At 44.3% G+C, this 18,608-nt stretch overlaps 1 long non-coding RNA gene across 2 annotated transcripts in view; it reads left to right on the forward strand.

Moving 5' to 3' along the window:
* Positions 1–11,573, forward strand: part of LOC140612839 (uncharacterized) — a 35,059-nt gene extending 23,486 nt beyond the window's left edge. For both annotated transcript variants that reach the window (XR_012013952.1, XR_012013951.1), the window contains 3 exons: positions 3,056–3,190; positions 4,451–4,685; positions 11,373–11,573. This is a non-coding gene — a long non-coding RNA (uncharacterized lncRNA). The remainder of the gene's footprint in view (positions 1–3,055; positions 3,191–4,450; positions 4,686–11,372) is intronic.
* The last annotated feature ends 7,035 nt before the right edge of the window (positions 11,574–18,608 follow it).

Raw genomic sequence — 18,608 nt, forward strand, 5'->3', positions numbered from 1 at the left:
TTAAGAAGGAATGGTGAAGGATGCTTGGGTGGCTCAGTGGTTGAGCATCTACTTTCAGCTCAGGCGTGATCCTGGTCCGGGGATGGAGTCCTGCATCAGGCTCCCTGCGAGGAGCCTACTACTTTTCCCTCTGTCTATGTCTCTGCCTCTCTCTGTGTCTCTCATGAATAAATAAATAAAATCTTAAAAAAAAGAAAAGAAGGAATGGTGGGACAAATTCTGGCTGAAGAAGGATCAGGAGAATATGAGATAAAAGTTTAGACAAAGACAAAAAAATTGGTTAAGGTTTTCTGCAATGGAATTTATGAGGAAATATCACTGAAACTTGGCTTGCCCAATCTTAAAAGGGGTGATAATATGACAGCTACACATACCATTCCTCAAGAGGAAGTTTAGAGGTTCTAGAAACAAATGGTAACGAATAAGCACCAGAATGAACGGGAGTCAGAAGCCCACGATTCAAATCCCAGATGTGCCCTAATTCATTGTATGACTTTTATCAAGATTTGATATCTCTGGACCTCAGGTGTCACACATGCAGAATGGGAGTGTTGACCTAACATACTTCTGAAATCAATACATAATCTTTTTTTTTTAAATGAACTAGATTTTATTTATTTATTTATTTATTTATTTATTTATTTATTTATGATAGAGAGAGAGAGAGAGGCAGGAGACACAGGCAGAGGGAGAAGCAGGCTCCACGCAGGGAGCCTAATGCGGGACTTGATCCCAGGACTCCAGGATCACGCCCTGGGCCAAAGGCAGGTGCTAAACCGCTGAGCCACCCAAGGGTCCCCTCAATATGTAATCTAATATACTCTGATATTCTCTAAGTATTTCAAGATCTCTTTCACCAATTAATGTGAGTGGCCTTTTTCTCCTCTGGCTGTTCACAGCTCTCTCCACAGAACCTTATCTCTGTTACTGACTCACCCACATCTGTAGACGACTTTGTCTTCTTCGTCACTGAGAAAGGAAGTGATGTCAGCAGGACGGTCTCCCAGTATCTTTCCTTCAATTCACACGTCCTCCCTGCCTCAGAAGAAAAAGAGTTCCTCTTCCTTTCCACCCCATGCCGTTACTTTATCACCTCTCATCTCCACGATAAAGTTAGAATTGAAACCCTTGGGTTCATAGGAGTGAGGGAATGGATGGTCTTTCAGTGTTCTGCTGGGGGACATGCTCATCCCCATTCTGCAGATGGCAAAACTGAGCCCCCTAGAGAATAAAATAACTGCTCAAATTTACAGCAGTGGGAAAGGAGTGTGAGGCCATGAAATGGGTCTCCCTAACTCCAGTCTCCCTTGGATGGAATGCACCCACAAAGGAAGGGCTCATTCTTCATCTTCTCTGCTGTTTTGCCCAACAGCAGTATCATCTGTGTGGTGCTCTGATTGTTTATGTTGACCTGGCTGGAGACGCTTCTTGGCCAGATGCCCATTTGGCAGTCTGCTTACCTGCTTACTACTATAATTTCATAAAACTCTTGGCTGATATAGGGCTCTTCTCAATCACTGAGTTGTACTTTTGCCATCCTAATGCCTGCTATGCAAAAGAATCCACCAGAATGGAACCTTTTCTATAAAGTTTGAAAACATATGCTTTCATAGTTTGAAGCAATATGTTCAAGGCACGTCTGTAATAAAACTATAAAGAATGTGTGTGGAAGTTAGCCATTGCCCCCCAAAAAGTGTTGTAGAAGCAATCACCTAAAATTCAGTACCTTGAAGCCATAGTCATTTACTCTCACGGAACTGGGATTTGGCCCATCTAGGCTGGGCCCTGCTGGGATAACTCAGCTCTGCTCCACATGCTTTTCATCCTCCTCCTTGACTGGCATACCAGTCCAGGCAGGTTCTTTTTATGGTAATGGAAAAGATGCAAAAAAGCAAGTGGGAAGACGGAAGGACTACTGGGGCCTGGGCTCAGAACCAATATATGATTTCTGCTTTTTTTTTCTATCGGTCCAAGAAAGTTATGTGGCCAGATGAAGAAAAAGAATAGGGAAATGTGCCCTACCCATAGTGAGAGGGCTCTGCAATAGGAAAAAGGTGTGGATACAGCGAGGGGTGAAGAATCAGGACGGGCAATATAATCTACCACAATAACAAAACACAAAAGTCAAGATAGTGTTTGCCTCTGGGATGGGGGTGGGGGCAGGAAGGTTTATAAGCAGGAGGATGTGATGCACAAGGGGCTGCCATGAATTTGTTGACGTTGTGGTTCTCAAGCTGGGTTGCGAGTTCATGGCTGTTTATTACCTTGCTCTTTATAGAATGCGTATTCTGTGTAGGAAATATTATCTAGTATTTTTTTAAGTTATTGGAGTCAGATGAATGAATAATAAAAGTAAAAGTGACAGCATTGGGAATCTAGGTTCTATACTCTTTCAGCCTCACTTTTTATACTTGTGATTCTCTTGGGGCACCTGGTCGGCTCAGTCATAGAGCATGTGACTTTTGATCTCTGAGTCATGTGTTCAAGCCCCATGTTGGGTGTAAAGATCACTTAAAAATCTTTTCTTAAAAAAGTTTGTTGCTTCTCTTTACTGAATTCTGACTTTCTAATTCTGTTTACTCTCACTTGTCAATATAAATAATGGTTTGGTTATCTGACATCTGGACATTAATATCATCTACATGCATATTTATAATCTTAGTATGCTGCTCACACTTAAAAAAAATGCAGCCCTTACATTCTAACGGAGTTCATTTTCCTTAGTTCCTTGACGTAAACTCATCTAAAACCACAAATTGTTGTCCTGGCAGTTATTAGTCTGGATTGATTAAGTTTGATCTCTGGGTTAATTTCACATGTAATCATATTATAGTTAGTCACACCTAGTGGCTCTATTAATTCAGATGTATTTGCACTTCCTTACCTATTAATTACAACCACCTCTGAAGACTGATTGGGTCTCAGCTACCGAAGAAAAGCAATCCCCATATATCAGGGAACAAATTACTGCCTCCCACACTAGGAGAACTTGGTTGACTTGGACGCTCTGTAGGAATATTATTGATGACATCTTTATTCTCTTCCTTCCTTGCAGCTGAATGGTGCACCCGCTAAGTGAACCAGAAATACCAAGGCCAGGTCTAAATAGACTACCAGAACTCGCTTGGACCAGGATCTGGAAAAGAAGCAGCAGAAGAGGCACCTATATGAGATCAATACAAGTTTTATCGTAAGAATTTAAAAATATGCATTTGGGTGACATACACTTCACAGAAATTATTCAGCTTTTTCTCTGGATTTAACAAATGTTCACTGACTGAGTGAATTTGGTCACGGGCTGGATAGAAAGTCTGAGGCTGGACGTGCACTTAATCAACAAACACAGTACCCATACTCAAAGCTTGAACCACCTGCTATCCAAGTCTTTAACTTGGAGGGAAGCAGTATTTAGGGAGGATTATTTGAAGGACATCTCTTTCTCTCCAAAACCTATCCTTAATTTCTTCATTCAAGGACCTTTAAAACCATATCTTCACGGCCCTTCAAAGCATTGTTTTCACTGAGGTGCAATTTTCTGTGTTTTTGTCTGCTTATCTTGTGAAATGAAAACCACATTGAGATTTACTGTAAGAATTTTGTAGAGGACATTACACTCTACATTGCTTAGTAGATGAAGCCCTGCACAAGAAAATTCTGTTTGTTCTAGGTTCTAAGAAAAGCTCAGCATCTCCTCAAAGAAAATCAGAATCATATAACAGATTCTGTTTTCCTTTTCACACTGGCCACTAGGAAGCCCAGAGTTAGTTTTGAAGCTCGTCTTTAGCAACTGTTTAGAATGTTAATATTTGTACACCTGCATTCTAACTCTCTTCTCCGTCTTGATCATTTATTTTAATTTATATTTTTATCAGATTTTAGTCTTAGCTAATGGTTTTTAAGGTTTTTTTACTTTATTAAAGATTTTATTTATTTATTCATGAGAGACAGAGAGAGAGAGAGAGAGAGAGAGAGAGAGAGGCAGAGACACAGGCAGAGGGAGAAGCAGGCTCCATTCAGGGAGCCCGACGTGAGACTCGATCCCAGGCCTCCAGGATCACACGCTGGGCTGAAGGCGGTGCTAAACCGCTGAGCCACCCTGGCTGCCCAGTTTTTAGTTTTAGTTTTGGTTTTTGCTACTGCCCAATTTTGCCACATGTCTGACACTGGAGAATGTAATGGGATATAAGTACATAATAAACATCAAGAGTAACCCTGAAGATATTGACGACAAAAATTTGTGGGTGTAGATGGAGAAAGGTATGGAGAGGGGATTAAGTTAGACAGCCAGTAGGCTGATTGTATGTATACCAGTGCCTCAGTCTTCAACATCACCCAAAGGCAGAATCGTTATCTTTTCTACAGGTAGCAGAGCAGCTCTTCCCCACCTCCAAAGCCTGGGGCTTCCTATTTTTCTCTATCTGAATGCTGTTGACCTTTCCTATAACTTTAGGAAATTCCTGGAAACAAATCAAGGCCACAGTATGAAGGTGTTCTCTGGGCTTGTTCTCAGGCCATTTCCACCAAGTCTCATCTCTGACCTGCACAAAATCCTTCCTCTGCATGACCACCAGCTGGAGGTAGATCTGGAAAACTCTTCTCTGCACAGCTGCAGGTGTCCCTGGAAGTTTTGGAAGGAGCAAAGAATAAAGTGCGGTGGAGTAGTTACCCCCCGACCAAATACTCCAGTACGTTTCATTCAATGCTCCTTTTATCTACTGAGACACAGACCTGGGTACTGTGGGGTGATCCAAAGAGGAGACAAGACTGGATTTCCAGAAGTAGTGGGACCAATAATAGTGTCTATTACATCCCAACTTTTAAATATTTTTGCACTGCAGGGGCATTTGGTGGTTCACTTGGTTAAACGTCTGCCTTGGTTTTGGCTCAGGTCATGATCTCATGGGTCATGAGATCAAGCCCTGGGTCAGGGTAGGGGTGTGTGTGGGGGGGTTCATACTCAGCAGGGAGGCTACTTGAGGATTCTCTCCCTTTGCCCCTTTCCCTTGCTTACGATGCTCGCTCGTTCTCTCAAATAAATGCGTTTTAAAAGCATAAATAAATAAATATTTTTAGCACTGGAAACTCTTTGCCCAACAAAATCATGCAGATTCACCTTAGGGAAAAAGAGCAGAGCTGGTTGGAGTGGACTAGGCTCTCAGACCTGCCCAGCCACAAGTCCCTTTGCCTTAATCTCTTTCACCTCTGGATGGAACCCTGGGGTTCCTTGGAGAGCAGCCTGGAGATTATTCACATGGCAGCACCTAGTGGCGAACTGTCTGGGTTCGAATCCTGACTCTGTAACTCACTAGTGCTTGATCTCGGGGGAAGTGGCATAATTTCTGGGACCCTCAGTTCCTTCATGTGTAAAATGGGGCCTGAAATTGTGCTTGCTTCATTGGAGTTGTTGTAAAGTTTAAGGGAGCATTTGACATATTAATTTAATAGTGCCACTTAGTCAATAAGTGATGAGTACTAATAAGCCCTATTAGTCCTATTAAGGACTTATTACTTTTAGTCTTTTGAATGACCTGCAAGTTACTGAATTCAGTAAATGAGGTACATCAACCTCTATCAAAACGAGACCTCTCAAGGAGGAAATCGTTTTTCCAGTCAGGGAAATGGTAAAAAAGCAGTGAAATTATCAACCCGCAAGTTGAGTACCAACACACTTAAGAGGTTTAAAAAAAAAAATCACCCCAAAAATCATATTTGGATTTTTCAAAAACCAACGAAAACTATTTGACTCCATGAGCCTCTGTTCCCTTTTCTGAAGAATGAAGGCAATGAACTCAGGCCCCAGGTTGGGGGAGGTTCAAATGAGGTCTTGAATGTGCCAAGCGTCTTTCGAGCTATTTGTCAAAAAGCCCCAAGGAGCCTTTGGCACCTCGTAGACATCAGTAAATATTTGTTGCTTCTGAATTCTTCCCATCTGGGAAGCTCTCCAACGTCCTGGAATCCCTAGCTCTCCCACCAAGCAGGTCAGAAAAGCAACTTAAAGTATTCATTTTAATGTCCATTTTTCCACTTTTCCCTTGAAAAAAACCACTTACAATGCTGCCAACTTTCTCATTTGGCTTTTTCTGGCCTGGTTGCATCTTATTAAGGGTCACTTCATTCATCAGCATAAGGAAGACTCCATTCTGTCAACAGGAGAGGAAGGGCTGGGTCTCCAGTCACAGGGTAAGGGGGGGATGGCGGGGGGGGGGGGGGGGCGGTTAGAGATGGAGGGGAAACAGCCACAGGACACATTCAATTAATAAAAAGCTGCAGTTGAGATGGCCCAGAATTTCCAAACAGCCCTTCATTCTTGTATTACCTGCCCTCCCCCACACCCCCAACCAGCCGATCACTGGATGGTGAGGAAGCAGGTGCTAGTTTACAAAGCCTGTTCATTTATTCATTCATCCATTCAACTACTCATTCATTCACAACTATTTCTTAAGTGCCTACTATGTTCTGGGAATAGAATGCTGACAAAAAGTGCGTCCCCCGCCCCCCACTTTCTGTCCTCCCGCAGCTTGAGGGGCAGGGGTTGGGAACACACACATCAGCCTTGTGGTCAGAGCTGTGACTAGGGCTCCATCTGGATCCGAAGGAGGTGCTGGCAGGACCTGGGGAGAGGGGTCCAAGGGACATCATATGCAAAGGCCCTACGGAAGGAAGAATATTTTTGAAACATGGACAGGCAAACTTTAGAAAGTTCCTTGTTTTTTGATGGGCCCCTTAGGGGGGGGACGCAGTGGTCCCCCCTTGGAGCCAAGCACTCGGGCAGGAGTCACGGTTCTAGTCCGGGGCCTGCTCACCGTGACAGTTCCTTCTTGGACCTCAGTTTTCCAGCTGTAAAATGGGACTAAGCCCATCCTCGCGGCCCTAAGAGGAGAGGAGCAAGTGCAGTGTGTGGTCGTCCCCCCCTCCCCAGGGCTGAGCGGATGCGTCAGGACCACCGCGCTCCCCCCGCCCCCGCGGCTCGAGGTCGTCCCCTCCTCCCGCCCGTCGGCAACATATGCGCGGAGGAAAGTGCTACGATCGCCAAACGGCCGCCCCCCGCCGGCGCCATCTGCTCGGCCGCGCCGCCCGCCCGCCTCGGCCCGCCGCCCGCCCTGAGCCGCGCACCTGCCCGGGGACAGCGCCCTCCCTGGGGGCGGGGCGCTCCGAGGAGGGACCCCCCCCCACCCGCGGAACAGCACGTCCTGCGTGGGCATCCCCGACAGGCACCAGTAACCCGGCCCAGGACAGCACCTGCCCGGGGACAGCACGTCCTGCGTGGGCATCCCAGAAGAGCATCAGTAATCTGGTCCAGGACAGCACCTGCTCAGGGACAGCGCCCTCCCCTGGGGGGCAGGGCCGCTCCAAGGAGGGACACCCCCGCCCTCCCCCCCCCCCCCCCCGCCACGGAATAGCACGTCCTGCATGGACATCCCCGACAAGCATCAATGTGTGCTTGTTAGCCATGTGTATGTCTTTTTTGGTGAGATTTCTGTTCATGTCTGCTGAGAAAATGCGCCGCATCACTTGCCATCAGGGAAATACAGATCAAAACCACAATGAGGTGCCACCTCACACCAGTGAAAATGTGGAAAATGAACAAGACAGGAAACCACAAATGTTGGAGAGGATGTGGAGAAAAGGGAACCCTCCTGCACTGTTGGTGGGAATGGGAACTGGGGCAGCCACTCTGCAAAACTGTGTGGAGGTTCCTCAAAGAGTTAAAAATAGATCTGCCCTAAGACCCAGCAATTGCACTGCTGGGGATTTACCCCAAAGATACAGATGCAGTGACATGCTGGGACACCTGCACCCCGATGTTGATAGCAGCAATGTCCACAATAGCCAAACTGTGGAAGGAGCCTCGGTGTCCATCGAAAGATGAGTGGATAAAGAAGCTGTGGTCTATGTGTACAATGGAATATTCCTCAGCCATTAGAAACGACAAATACCCACCATTTGCTTCGACGTGGATGGAACTAGAGGATATTATGCTGAGTGAAGTAAGTCAATCAGAGAAGGACAAACATCATATGGTCTCACTAATACGGGGAATATAAGAAATAGTGAAAGGGATTATAAGGGAAAGGAGGGGAACTGAGTAGGAAAAGTTAGAGAGGGACACAAACCATGAGAGACTCCTAACTCTGGGAAACGAACAAGGGGTAGTGGGAGGGGAGGTGGGCGGGGGGATGGGGTGACTGGGTGACGGGCACTGAGGGGGGCACTTGACGGGATGAGCACTGGGTGTTATGCTACATGTTGGTAAATCGAACTCCAATAAAAAGAAAAGAAAAGCCTTAATAACCTGGCCCAGGACAGCACCGGCCCAGGGACAGCGCCCTCCCCTGGGTGGTGGGGGCGCTCAGAGGAGGGACCCCCCACCCCCAGAAAGGCACATCCTGCATGGGCATCCCAGAAGAGCATCAATAACCTGACTCGGGAGACAGATATCCCTGGGTTCTCACATCGACTCTAAAACTCGCTGTGTGCTATTGGGCAAGTCACTTAACCTCTCCTGGCCTCTGTCTTATCTTCCGCGAAATGGGTATGATAAGGCCTGTCCTCTAGGATCGCCAGGCGGATTAAATAAGAAGTCTGATGAAAAGGGTTTTAGCACAACACACGGCATGTAAGTGAAACTTAACTGCCATTAATTTTATTCAAAGCCTGCCTTCCTGGGGCTTTAGGGTTACTTGATGGATTTCTGTAGCTCCTTAAAATTTCAGCTTGCTTCCACATCCCTCCTCTCTCACCCTCTTCTTCAAGCATGGATAAAGAGGCAAAAAGATTCTGCTGCTGTTTGGAACGCTACCCACTAGTGAGTGGCTGGGGCACTGGGGGACCCCTGGATTCCTCACCTTGTCCTGACCATAAATGAGACTCAGTTTGCAAAGATCTTTTGATGATTGCTCAGAAACCCCCTTTTGTTATAAAAGGCCACCAAAGGACCCGGCAAAGGAGTGGTTGATGGGAAGGCAGAGCGATCACAAAAGGTAAAATGAGAACAGGAAAAGAAGAGATGAGAAACTCAAAGTGGAGAAGTACTGCATTGGTTACATGAAAGATGGATCATTCCAAGACTTTATCTAATGCAAAGGTAAGAAGGCCTGAGCTTTAGTCAAAAGTCTGTCATTTACTAGCTTTGTTACTTTAGGCAATTGAGTTAACAAATATTCATTGAGCACCTACTGTGTGCCAGGTACCATTCTAGGCTGTGGGATTATAAAAGCAAACAAAACCTAGACCCTAGCCTCAGGGATTTGCAGTTTAATGAGACTCAGATAAGCATGAGTGCCTCATTGGAAAGTGCTATGGGTCCTCAAAGGGAAGCTTTCAACATCCTAGGGGTTTAGAGCAAATCATTGAGTCTCACTGTCCTCATTTTCCCCATCGGAGGCTGGGGACTAACAACGATGAGTAGCAGCCCATTTGTTCTTCACCCCATAACCTAACCTCCTATCCCTACTCCTACAGGCCACCACATTCTCCCCTCCATCAGCATCCAACAGTTGCCACAAGCCTTAAAGGACAAATAGGGAGAAAACTCTAGAAAACACAATATACAGAAAAACATCCTACAACCCAAGAGATGTAAATCATTGTCACAAACACTGATGTCACAGGTTAGCTACTACACACCAGGGTTCTCTAGGTCCTGAACAGTATCAACGGATGATGATGATGGGTGCTGGGGAGAGGCCTGGTAGTGGAAGAGGAGGAGTTGCCGCTCATGGGAGAATGAAGTTCTATAAGGGCCTTCAGTCATCTGACCGCTATTAACAAATGTGGGACTTAACAAATAGGTATTAGGCATATACTCTGTGCCAGACAGTGGACAACAGACTAAACCCCCCGCACTCTGGAACTTATCTCTTCCCACTGGGAGTTCAGAGTGCAATCGAATAATTAAAAAATATCCAGTGGTTGGTGGTAAGGAAGATAGAAACAAAGGGTTAGGAAGTTATGGTGAGTGTGGTTCTGAGCGCTCAAAGAATTTCTAGTCTGAACTTAACTGTCCCTTTGAAGGGAAGCAGATCATGAATATCTAACCCTAGGTAATATGTTCAGTTCACCCCAGCTTTTCTGAAATGATCTTAGATTAGATCTTAGATTTTGCCTTAGATTATACAGGCAAAACGAACTTTTAAAAAATACGCTTAATCTCATTCAGATTCAACCAATGCAACATGTTAACATATATCCTTCCAGAGTCTTTTCCATACATATATGATATATTTGGTCTAAAATGGGATCATAACCTACTGTGTTGTGATAATATTCCATGATAAACTTTCCTTACTGTTAATGTTAGACATATTTCTGCAACAGCATTTTATTTGTTTATTTATGATTTATCCATTTATTTGACAGAGAGAGAGCTAGAGCGTGAGCAGAGGGGGAGGGAGAGAATCTTTTTTTTTTTTTTTTTTTTTTGAGAGAATCTTCAAACAGGCTCCATACTCAGAGCAGAGCCCAAAGCAAGGCTCAATCCTGGGACCCTAAAATCATGACCTGAGCTGAAATTGAGAGTCAGACACTCAACTGACTGAGCCACTTAGACACCCCCACTGCAACAACATTTTAAGTAATTTACCACATCCTTAATTCCATGTTCTCAGGGCCATTGTTATCTTCCTGGGTCTTTTGGAACTCTTTCAGGCAACAAAGGAGCAGAGAAATAAGAAGATGTTTCTGAGAGGAGGCGGTGTCACCTTTTGGGGCCCAACTCCTTCCAAAAACAGGTAGCCTGATGTCTTAAATTTGAGGACTGCTTGTGGTTTAAGTCCGGCACCCAGGATCATTTTGCACTAGGAAGAGCCAACCTCTTATGTGTCAATTAGTTTACTGTCTTATTAAATTACTTATCAATAACAATTTAAGGGACCCAGAAGGTCCACTACAATCGCTGACCTGGAGCAATTGCTCAGGGTCCCTAAGGCTCGGTGTCCTCCTTCATGAACCCGGAATGATAACAATACTTGCCTTAAAGAGTTTTTGCAAGGAGTAAATGAGGCAACAAGCATGAACATGCCTGTGCTAAAGCAGGAGGATGTTTTATTGACAATAGATGATAAATGCCAGGACCTTCGCTAAGCACTTTGCATATTTAATCCTCAAGAAACCTTAGTTGGGTTGGTATTTTCATTTCCATTTTATAGATTTGGAAACCAAAGCTAGAGTGTCTAAATAATCTGCTCAAGAAATGGAACTGAAATTCACCCCAGGCCTATCTGAATTCAAAACCCATGTCTTAAAAAAAAAAAAACACTCCACCTGCCTCCCCAGCTACGTGGAACTTGAGTAACCACCACAACCAAATATTCCATTAGCATTTTAGTGCCCAAATTCCCTTAACCCCAAACCTCTGCTAACTCACGTTGTAGGTACAACCTCTTGAAGGAAACTCCTCTCTGGACTTCTACTAAGGACTGAAATGAATGTGTCCAGATTGATGCTTGCCGTTATGTCTAGCTCAGCTGGTCTTCTAGAACCTCTGCCTACAACATGAGCTGGAATGTGCCAGTGCCACTTTTGTTGTGGCACATCTCTGGCAATATCTTTTTTTTCAGCTTTATCAAGGTATAATTGACAAATAAAATTGTACAATATCTAAAATGTGTAACATAATCGTTTGATGTATGTATATGTTGTGAAAGGATCCACGCCCACACACACTGAGTTAATAAACACATTTAATCACTTCATGTATCTACCTCTTTTTTGGGTGAGGACATGAAGTTTTACTCTCTGACAATATCTTGATGTCAAGGAGCAGGAGTCCTGCTACTGCCTCCCCCACATTGTAGGTTGCCCTCCAGTTCCCTTACTTGCAAAATGAGTAAGATTGTCCTTTACTTGAGCTACGTTCACTTGAGGATAGAATACAGCAGATAGAAATGTTTCCTAGCTTACTAACACAGCTCTTTGTTTCTGATTCGAGCCTTGCTTCCTCCCTGTATCCTAAGTAACTACCATCACCTCTGTACAGGTCAGGTGGGAACCATGTTTCCATCACCATTTGATAGATGTCCATGGGACTCGATTGCAGTGTGTCCTTGTCAATGATGGTTTCAAGAGATGAGCTGGAGATGAATGGCTAAGTTAGAATGGGAATCCCACAGCAGGAGCTCTCCAGCATTACAGAGTTTAGAGAGGCTCTTTTCATAGTATGCTTTTCATGACTCTTTCTCTCAAGGAGCAGCTATTTTACCAAGATGGGTAAGTCAGGATGAGTTCTGACGTCAGCAGCCACCCTGAAACCATCAGTCTCTCTGATCTCTAAGCCATTTGCTACATGTGACTCTATCATGTCAACAACCATTTATTGAATGCCTACTATGTGTCAGGTGAGATCCCACCATCCTATGAACTAGAGATACAGTAGCAAAGAGTACAGATGTAGTTTCTGGGTCAAGGAGCCTGGAGACATCAGCTTTCCTTACGAAAGAGTTTCCCTCAGGATTCCTAATGTCTTTTCTGGCGCTTTGGTCCATAAAAGCACCAGGAAATCCATCAGCTGTAACTTTGTATGCCATAATCCCAACTGTGGACCAAATTCTAGCCTTTTCTTTCAAAAGCACCTTGACTCTTACTATATTTGACTTAAAGCCATGGACTCTGGAACCATACTGCCTGGGTTCAAGTCATGACCCTGCTCCCTGCTACTTACTGACCTAGGGCAAGCTACTTAACCTTTCTTGCCTGGGTTATCTCGCTTGCAAAATGCGATAACAGGAATAATCAACACGATCTAGTGCTTATCATATGCCAGCCAAGTGCTTTAGATATATTAACTCAAGATCTTTATAACAGTTCAACAGGCTAGGCACTGTTAATATCCCCTTTTACAGATAGGAATCTGAGTCATAGAGATATCAAGTAACTGCCAGTTGTGAAACTAATTTTATGAGATTGTTATAGATTTAAATAAGGAGGGTAGAAAGTGGTCAGTGAATTCCTTCTGTTATTATTGATGGCAATTTTAAGTGAAAAAAGTGGGCAAATCTCAACTATGAGGAAAAGCACATAGAAAGATCTAGAAGGAGATATATTAAGACACTAATAGCAAGATGATTATAGGTGACATTTTCATAGTTCTTTGGATTTTTATAAAAGCTTTCCGAATATTTTACTGTGAATAGGTGTTTCTTTAATATTCAGAGAAAAATAATGCTAAAAATCCTGGGGGAAAATAAATGTGGGAAGCTTCTCCTCTGGCCTAGTATTTGAAGGGCCACTTCCTGCTGGTCCTGGTAAGCAGCTCTCGTCTCCTTGAGGGTTCTGGGTTCTGGGGGAGGGGGGTGCCAGGGCCCTCTCAGTTGGTGACCTCCACTTTCAGGGGCAGGAGGGGGCCTCAGGCAACATCCGCTTCCCCAGTGAGTCACAGATCCCATTACTCACTTAGCTTCATTATATCTTTAATTATGACCTTTTAGTCTGAGTGAAAAAGAAGTATAATTTTACTTTAAGAGATATGCCAGGCCTACGCTCCCAACATTTCCAGGTTTCATGGAAATTGCAGGGATCATAGAAATTTAACCTGATAATTACTTCAATATTTCAAGGCACACAGTTTTACTCTCAGAATAATTATGGGTTGTTGTTTTTTTTCTCCCAAATTCTTTTATTTCTCCGTTATTACAGGCTATGCTCATTTCTGTTGTGTATGCTTAGAGACATAGAAGAATGCAGGGCATCCTCATATACTCTGGTCCATAGCACCTTATTGTTAACATTTGTTCTTTGATTTTCTCCTATTATTATTTCTCTTAGACTATAAGTTTTATGTGGGCAAGGAAAGCACGTACTTCATCCACTCTGTCCCCAGCACTTAAAACTTAGCACACAGCAGACATGCAAAAAGTGTTTGTTGAATGAATACCCAAACAAATCTGTTTTTAAGGGATTTTACTAGTTGCATTTGTTGTATTATAAGGAAATCTTGACGTCATCAAGCTCGTGTTGAGTGCCTACATCGGAAAGGCAGCATGGATCCACCATGCCGTAGTAAGCCCTTGGAGCCAGAAGGGTTTCAGAATTCAGAATTTCCAAATTTTATAAAGGGTGTTTTACCTAACTTCCAGCAACAACTGAAGCAGCACCCCCCATGATCAAACAGCAAATGTGTATGTATACTTTGCTGTGAAAATGTATGAATATACACCTTACTTGGGACAAATAAACACTATAACCTCAAGTCAGCTCAGGTGAGTTTTTGGTGCTTAACAATCCAAGTTGGGTCCAGTTTTGAGCCAAATGAGTTAGAAGAACTTCCGGTTGTTCGGATGTTGGTGCTACCTGGGGACCTGGACGGCCCAGTGCTTGAAACCCAGAGCTGGCATTCATTCAGAGCCACCACTTAATGACTATAACCTTGGACAAATTATTTATATTCTCCGCCTTCAGTTTTCTCATTTCTAAGTGAGAATGACAACAGAGCCTACCACACAGGGTTGTTAGGAGAATTTAACAGTTAGTATGTAAAAACTTGACCCACGGTAAGGGCTCAGTAAATATGAGCTATTAACATATTACCTCACTTCATGATGCAGACAGCTTATGAGACACTCAGTATTTTGGTCATTTGACAGGTGAGGAAACAGGAAGCCCGGCAGGTCAAGAACCTGGCCCAATGTCACACAATGGGAATTTGACAGAGCAAGGGTTTGAAATTCCAACTACAGCATCTTGTCCATTCGACCAACTCAGGTAAATTCTCGTTTCCATTCCAGATTCCTTTTGTCAGCTTGTGCTCTCTGCTTTCCCCTCTCCAGCACTGAATTTTTGAGGGCGGAAAGAAAAAATTAAAAGCCCAGGAAAATTAGAAAGTGTTTAGACACGCATTTTATTAGCAGATCCCGTCTCTCTCCTCTCTCTTTCTTTCTCTTTTTGTTGAAAAGCAAGAGGCAAAAGAACTTGGCACCATTTCCATCATGTCGATTCTTCTGGGTTTCTCAAATGTTGTGACCCCTGGAAAGCCAGGATTCATGCTTACCTCCACTCTTCATTAAGGCGGCCGTGGCCGTGAGATCGGGAAGGCAGGCTGCTGGTGCAGTGGGTGGGCGTGCTGAATAACACCCGAACCACAGCTGGGGCTGCCCTTGTCAGAGTGCCAGCCTGCCTTACCCAGTCTGTTCTCGCCCGCTACCTGGCCCTCGCCCATCTGCTGCAGAATTCATAAAGTGCTGAAGATCACAAACATCTGAACCTATTATAGGTAACATACTTCAATTACATTCTGATTGTGGGCTTGGCTTCCTCCAACCTCGGTCTCTAATGGCACAAGGATCAAACTCTCCCCACAAAAAAGGGGCATTATTCTCTAGATAGTTCTGTCGTTTGGGGTGTGCTTAAGAAGAAGCCATTCTTCTATATGCCATGTGCTTGGGGTTATTCAGTTATCTGGCAAAGGTATCCACAGATGTTAAGAAAATATGAGAGAGAGAGAGACAGAGTGACAGAGAAGAGAGAGCTGGTTTAAAGCCCTCTCATGGGAACTTACTATGTTTGTGTGTTGATCTATTTGCTTTCTCCATTATGGAACAAGTGATTTGTTAGTTGAAATGACCTTCGCTCTCCTGAGGGTTATCTATCCTGGTTGTTGACTTATATCATGCAATCTGTGACCACTCTTCCAAGGACATCGAAGAATAAACCGCCATATGTCCTTGATCTACTGCTCCCACACGTCCCTGTATATGCCCCTGCCTGCCTGGGAGCCATGGGCGGCCTTGGGGGTGGGGGTGGGGGGTGGCACCCTGAGCCAAGGCAGACCACAGGTTGCCCGAGTGAGAAGCCAGATGAGGAGGACAGCTCAGCCTGTTTGAGGCAACTTTCACTTCCATTTTTTACTGAATATGCAAAACAGCGGTTACAAGACACACACCAATGCCCAGCTGGGCCATATTAAAAGCTTGAGGCAAAAAGAAAAATCAGCAATACCAGTGCTGTTCTTATTTAAACTTTTGATATTCTGTACACACGGAATTTTTGCGTTAACTTTTATTTTTCAAAAATACTGCTTCAGAACCTGATTTATCTTGATTACCCGGTTTTTGGGCACCCCCTTTTTGGCACCCAGGTCCAGACCCGGTAGACACCAAATGAAGAGTGAGAAAGCTGGAATATTTACTCCCCAACCCTTACCCTTCATTGGTCGCAGGTTGGGGTGTATTAATTACCTCTGGCACCTGCAGCCTGCCCCGTGTGCAGGTTAGACGGGGGCCAGCAGCAGCAGGCACAGTGTCTGTTATGGATCAGTCACTGAGGCCAGAGATGTCCTTTCCAAAAACTCTACAGTTTGAAGGAGCATTTCCCAGAACCATATTCTGAGTGGTCCTATGACTCATGAGCACCCTACACAGTCTGTGCAGTCTTTTTCTTTTCTCAAGTTTAGATTTTGTCTTTGTCACCTAAAACCAAAGAGTCCTGATGCTTGCTGGCAGTGGCTCTTCCAGCGTGTTAGGGGAGGGGTGAAACGGAGGTGGGGGGACAGGGCAAGGTTCCTACACTTGTACCATCTTCAGGGCTCTACCCCTCCAACTCATAGCGGGGAGGCTGAGGAAAAACTGGGGGATCCAAAGTCATTCTCACGAAATGACCTTAGATTTTACAGTTGGCACTTTACAGTTCCAAATCCCGTTCACTCTCCTAGTTTTTTTTTTCCCCCCTTACAAAGGCTTAGAGGTGCAGGCAAGGCAAGCTATAGAATCTCCATTTCACAGAAGAATAAACCGAGGCTTCAAGAGGCCCTTGACCCATCTATAGCTAAGGGGTAGTAGAACACCTTGGCTTCTCCTTCACCAGCCTCAGACCAACGCAGATGCAAAACAACTTGGCCTATCTTAAAGGAGAGTCTTTCCCTTTTCTTCCATAAATGCAAACTTTAGTTTATTGGTTCCATTGCATGAATTCCATAAGGAATGACAAGGGAGTGTTGGTGCTTCTCAGGAAGAGAGATCTTGCCTTTGTCACCTCCAAATCTGCAGCTCCAGTACAGCTCTTCGCAGGAACAAGTGCTCAGTCGATGTCTGTTGAATTGGATTAACACCAAGGAGGGAGCAGCTCAGAACCTTCTGGTACCAGAAGATGCTAGAACGTTTAGAGGCAAGCCTGGAGTGGTAAGAACATTTCCCTAGCATGTACTGGGCCCAAATGCTTGATCTTCCAGGAATCTTCCTGACTCCTACACCCATGTGCCTAAATCACACATGCTGTGTCCACTCAGAAGCTATGGGGCGTCACATTGCAGGTCAATATAAGAGGCTTGATAGAATAGTCTGGTCTTACTGAAGGCGTTTCTTTTCCTCTCCCGCCCTCCAAGAGGACTCTAGGGTTATTCCACATTTTTGCATCCAAAATCTAGAGCAAAAATGAGAGGAGGAGAAGTAGCAGGCATTCTAGACTTAGCAGGATGGAGGCAATTGAGGGAAGTTTGAGGGAAGCGTGTCTATGAGAGCATGGGATATGAGGCCACCATGAGAAGAAAAAAGGGGTACAAGATTGTTGCTGGGGGTTATGAATCAGATTCCCATGGGATCAGTAGACACTACGATTATTTTTGGTTCCTTTGGAAGAGGTATGTTTAAATGCCAAACTACTCAGGACTAAAGTATGTGGGTCAATAGGATGTCATAGGAAGATGAGCGGAGCTGCTGGGGGTATCCAGGCTGAGGCCAGGTGACCCCTCAGTGGGAATGTTGGTGAGAGACTCCCAGGTGTGATTGGATCACCACACCTTTCCAATTTTATGTATCTCCTAAAACTCCCATCCCGGCTAAGGATGGAGAAAGCTCAGCCAATTTGCTCATCCCTGCCACGTTGTCCCTCTCCTGACTTATTAAACGTTAATCAGTACGCACCTCCCACCCCATCTTAATTATTTGCAATGATCCGTGATAGACAAACAACTCTGTAGCTTGAAATCCGCCCCCCCCCTGCCAATCAGGCAAATATTAAATTATTCACATTTTTCTTGCAGATTTTTCATGAAGCGAGTTGGTAATCAAACGACTCCCAAATGCCTTCACCATTTTATGGTGGGGATCCTGCCCTTCTTCTTAATGTGTGTGTCTTCATGCCTCAGCTACACTCAGCGTTCGCCTTTCCTGTTTATGTTTATTTTGGAAGCAAAATGTGTTTACAAAATCAGTTAAAAAGTGTTAATGATCAGTTTCCAGAACACTAATGCGAATCCAAATTACTTTCACATGAATCAAGACAAATTTCAAAATGCCATTTGATCATAAACTGGTTTAAATTTGTGTTATAAGTAGTGCAGCAAATCTGAATATATGCCTTTTTTTTTTTTTTTTTTTTACAGAGACCAGACCAGTTTAAAATAACCATTCTGATGGCATGAGGAAGTTCAGATCAAAAGTCTCCTCTTAGGAGGATAGAAGTTAACTTTTGGGTGTTCACATGGGAGGAGGTACTGGGGAGCATAAACCCAACCAACCAGAGGAAAAGTATTGTTTATAACCGTCAAGAATAGGATTGGAAAAAAAAAAAAAAAAAAAGAATAGGATTGAACTGTGAAACGCCCACGATTTTCATTCATCTTGTTCGTTTTTACTTTTCCAATGCCCAGAATAGGGCGTGGCACATTAGAGGCCCATGAC

This window comes from Canis lupus, chromosome 21 (assembly GCF_048164855.1).
Source record: "Canis lupus baileyi chromosome 21, mCanLup2.hap1, whole genome shotgun sequence".
Classification (NCBI taxonomy): domain Eukaryota; kingdom Metazoa; phylum Chordata; class Mammalia; order Carnivora; family Canidae; genus Canis; species Canis lupus.